This window comes from Lycium ferocissimum, chromosome 5, assembly GCF_029784015.1.
Source record: "Lycium ferocissimum isolate CSIRO_LF1 chromosome 5, AGI_CSIRO_Lferr_CH_V1, whole genome shotgun sequence".
NCBI classification, from domain to species: domain Eukaryota; kingdom Viridiplantae; phylum Streptophyta; class Magnoliopsida; order Solanales; family Solanaceae; genus Lycium; species Lycium ferocissimum.
The window spans coordinates 68,942,911-68,948,557 of NC_081346.1; positions in this window are offsets into that span (position 1 = coordinate 68,942,911).

A 5,647-nucleotide genomic window follows, 5' to 3' on the forward strand; every position below is an offset into this window, starting at 1 on the left:
TCTAAACCTTTATTTCTTTCGAAGTCGTGATTACAGTCTTCTGATATATTTGCTAAATTATCCATTTGAATTGGTTCTAGGTCTAGTTTTTCTAGTCTTATCTCATTAATTAATTCTTCCTCATTTCCGAGTCTCATGAGTCTGTTTTAATTTTTTCTTCGATTCACACTTACTATGGAGTATATACTTTCGTGTCCGATATATATTCATCTACATTTATTAAGGTTTCTTGAAAGTCTTCAATTAGTCGTGAATTTCGTGTCTTATTATTTATTATTTTTGGACATGTATTTGCTAAGTGTTCTACACTTTCACAAGTAAAACATTCCGCTTTATTTTTATAATTTCTATCTCATCCCGTATTTTCTTATATGTCTATTTCGTCTAAATAGGGTTTTCGTCGATGATTTTCTAAGATAGTATTTCTTTCTATTGTATTGAGGGTAGTTTCTATTATATTGAGTTCTGTATTTCTTATACTTTTTCTTTTTATAATTATCTTTATCGTAACTCTGAGTAGTATATACCACGCTTTTACAAAAATTCATCTCATTTTGTTTTAATTGTTTTTGTATTTGTATATGCGCGCATTTTTCTTGTAGTATATCCATTATATGTTGTATTCTATGTCCTATTGACCATTTTAAATTAGGATTTTGTACTACTCAATCTCTTTTATTCCATCTGTCTTCTATTTCTCTTCCTAGAGCTCCTAGTAGTTTATTAAATAATTTTCTTCCTAGTTCTTGGTCACAAGCGTTTCCACTAATTGTACAATAATAAAAATAATCATTTAAATTTTTTTTAATATGAAACCGCCTACTTATACTTAACTGTTCTAATTTAATTAAAGCATTTCTTTGTAGTATTACTACCCACTATTTGGATCTTCTCCGTAATTAAAGTATGTATTTTATTAGTAAAATTGTATGGATTTGCTCCCATGGATATATATATATATATATATATATATTATATAACCTAAGTATATTGATATATATATATATATATATATATATATATATATATATAAATATATTCTTACTATATTTTAGGTATATGTAGTATAACTTAAGCATATAACTTAATATATATATATATATATACATACGAATTTATAAACTTAGAAAAAAATTAAGCTATAAATAACTTAAGTTATAATATATAAGTTATATATATAGTATACTTAAACATATATATATATAAGTTATAAGTATATATAGTATACATATAACTTAAACATATATATATTAATATATATATATATATAAGTTATATATATATAACTTATATATATATATATATATTAATATATATATATATATATATAAGTTATATAACCTAAGTATATTGATATATATAAGTATATCCTTACTATATTTTAGGTATATGTAGTATAACTTAAGCATATAACTTAATATATATATATATATATATATATATATATATATATATATATATATATATATTTTGTATTCGACTTCTTTAGTCCGTTAGTCGAAGAATATTTAAACTTTACTTATAAACTTATATAACATATGTAAATATACCTAAATATACTAATAAATACTATAATATATATATACTATACAAAAAACAAAAAAAAAGGGGTTTTGGATCGTTTTGAATCAACCCGGCTCCTCGGTTTGATTTGTAACGAAACCGGCTCTAAGCTCAGAATCGGTTACCGGTCCGGTCCTGTTTGAACCGGTTGACGAGTTTAGTCAAATTTACTAAATGTAAAGAGTCATCAAAGTCGTTCGATGTTTAGACTATGGGGGGGGGGGGTTACTTATAGTTCCCCCTTCTACTTAATTGCTATTTAGTGGTCACCGGTTCCGTAACCGGATTCTCGGCCCAGTCCGGTTGAACCTATTGTGGTTTAGTCAAATTTACTAAATGTAAAGAGTCATCAAAGTCGTTCGATGTTTAGACTTTGGGGGGGTTACTTATAGTTCCCCCTTCTACTTAATTGCTATTTAGTGGTCAAATTGACTAAATGTAAAGAGTCATCAAAGTCGTTCAATGTTTAGACTAATTAAACATATCAATATCATATTGAAATTATTATAAAATTAGGTAAATTTGATTTGTACTTGCAAAAGTGCAGTATTAAGTAGACAACAAGACCATTAACGTGAGAGCGACAATAGTAACTGTGGACAACCAGAATAAAACAACGGAAAAGGCTCAAATATGCCATCCAACTATCAGAAATGGCTCATTTATGTCACTCGTCAATAGTTTGGCTCATTTATGCCATCGAACTATAGGAAATGGCTCATTTATGCCATCAAACTATAGGAAATGACTCATTTATGCCATTGATCAATAGTTTGACTCATTTATGTCATCGCATGTTACCAAAATGACTCATCCATGCCATATTTCATTAAAGTTCGGTTTTACAATACCATATATGACACGTGGCCTCCAACTAGATTATGATTGTGGGTGGATAAGGTATGGGTTGATTTTTTATTAATTTGGCATTTAAAATTAGGTTGATTTAATTAAACGACGTAGACCTCTAATCGAGGTCACGTGTCATATCCGTATTATAAAACCGCGTTAATGAAAAATGGCATGGATGAGCCATTTTGGTAATGGCAATGGCATAAATGAGTCAAACTATTGATGAAAGTGGCATAAATGAGTCATTTCATAGTTCTATGGCATAAATGAGCCATTTCCTATAGTTCTAAGTATATAAATGAGCCATTTCCTATAGTTCGGTGGCATAAATGAGACAAACTATTGACGAGTGGCATAAATGAGCCATTTCTGATAGTTGGATGGCATATTTGAGCCTTTTCCGATAAAACAATAACGTTTATAAGCTTTTATTTTTTCAAACGCACTACGACAAGAAGTGTCGTAATTAATTACTCCCCCGTCCCATAATAAGTGTCACCTTAGGAAATCAAGACATAAATTGACTAGTTTTTTTCAATTCTACCCTTAGACAATAAAGTAACATTTAAATGATGATTGAAAAAGCTACATAGTAACTTGGTATTATTGGATTCTGAATGTCAAAAGGTTTACTTCTTGTGCATGCTCTAATTGAAAGGTAAAAGTAATTTATTTTTATTATATAGTGATAATTTAGTAAACTTCACATTGCATTATTGGTTTCTTAATATGCGTGTTTTTGGCTAAGGTGACACTTATTATGGGAAGGTGGGAGTAGTGATTATTGTATTAAAGTTGATAGCTTTAGAATATACAAAAACCTAAACATATGGTCCTTTAATTTAGGAGATTATTTTGTCCTTTGAAATAATTATACTTTACATGTGTTATATTTTAAAAATATGTTCACGTGCAGTTTTTGTTTCTTGTTAGTTTGAATTTAGAATAATCTTTTTTATTATTTTGAAATTATATAAAACAATAATCGCTGGGGCGGAACCATAGTAGTGGCACCGGGCTTGACATAACCCAATAATAACCCAATAACTTTAGATCAAACTCTCCATTTATGTTAAAATTTTTATTTAATATGTACAATTAATTTATTCATAATCTAGTGAATTAAAAAAAAAATAAAAAAAAAATGATCCAACCCCTATAACTAAAAATCTTGGCTTCTTCTTTAGGTCTTTAGTTTAACAAGTAGGGAAGCATCTTAATTAAAGGAAAAAAGGTTAAATTTTTCTTCTACTATTCAAAAGATTTATTTTTTATCCTTCGTTATATAGGCTAAACAAAAATGCATATGATGTCACCTAAAGGTATAAAAATATCCTTTACTCAATCGTCCAACGTGAAAAGATTATGAGACGACTTATAAAATTATGTGCCTTTAAATTAGCGGGCTCAATTTCTTTATTCACAAATAATTGGATGGTTCTTTGGTTTTTTTTTTGGCAAACAAATTTAGCTCACGAATTAATGGGAGACAAAATTTAAATAGTGTCTCGATAAGATCATTCGTGTATATGCCCCTCGTTAGACGGGACTAAGTACTACCCCCCCCCCCCCCCCCCCCGCCCAATCAAAAAAAAGTCTACTAAGCTATATACATATCCTTTAAGAAACTACTAATTCCAAGAAAAAATAATATAAATTGACCAAACTACCCCTAATTAAATATGCATTGAGATTTGATCACATAACACTTAATAGGGGCAAATCTGAAAAGATAAGGTTAATTGTGTCTTAATTTAATAAGTGGACACTTTTTTTACCCAAGAAAAAAAGGCTAAGTGGATATTTTTTTTTTATTTGGAGGGAGTAGCAATTAAAAGTTCTAGTAAACAAATTACCATTTGAAACACTTTATTCACTGAATTTAAAAACTTTTAATTGCTTCCACTAAAGTTGGAAGTTCAATACTTCAATTCACATTTCGAGTATTGTCCTCTCAATTATAACGCTGTGGTAAAAGCTATCGTGAAAAAATTACTTTAACGGTTTTTATAATAGTGTAATCTACTGTATATTATGCCCTACTTGGTTTCTCCCAAATCAATGATTGGTGTAATTGATGCTTATAAAAATTGGTAGAAAGTACTTGTACAATTTCTTGTTTTTCTAGTTTATTCCAATTTACTTTTAAGTTCAGAATGATTTTATTGATTTTTTGGATGGTGGGTAGGGCAAGTTAAGAAGTATGTGGTAAAACCACTCAACTTTCTTGTTTCACCAACAATTATTAAACAATTCTAATAGCTCTTAAAAAATATTTTTAAATTTTTTTGGTACAGAAAAATTATTTCTTTAGTCATTAAGTTCATGAAGTCTTGAACTACCAACTTTGCTTCATTGAGGACCATGTATTACTTCATCGCAAAAAAATACTATATGAAAGAAAATAATGGAGGAAGCTTCAGAAATAATAAAAGTTACAGGACAAGAATCTGTTTTTGCCTCTTAAAAAGTTGGAGTTACATTTGATTAGAAAACCCCTACATAACTATTCTAACTTCTCTCAAGAGTTAATGACATATTTTTCAAAGATGAAATTATGATTTTTTTAAAATTAATTATGCCTTAGCAAGCAATTTCATAATCGCGCCTCATTATGAAGTCGCCTATAAAAGACAATATTAGTTGAAATTTTATAGAAAGACGCGGATAAAACCATTTTAGTAGGATAGTAGTTTACTCGAGACTCAAAGTAGACCTCGAGTACCACTGTAAAAAATTATATAATTTTGATAACCCTTAAAGATTTCAATAATTAAAAGTATTTGAACTTTTAAAAAATGAAATACCAATATATTTTACTATATTATTGATTAAGTTTAGGCCTCCCATTTTTTAAAAGCTCCAAAACTTTTAACGTGTAAATAAGATTACTTTAGATTCGATAACCATAATTTTTTGGGTTGGAGCTAAGTAATGTCAGTAGGGAGTTATCTTATTATTATTACATTGAATTGGTCAAAGTCCTCGATGAGAAGTGAAGTTAATATCTAAATATAGATAAACCCTTAATACGATTTGATAGTTAGATGCTTAAACTTAGCTATTGATAAGATAAATTCATTTATTGTAGGTTAGCGTTCTGATAATGAAGTCATCGGAAAAAACGACAATATTAGCTGAAATTTTATAGAGAGATTCGGACAAAACCATTCTAGTAGGACAATAATTACACGGACAAAACCATCCGAACCCCCTCGGCGGAAAACAACAC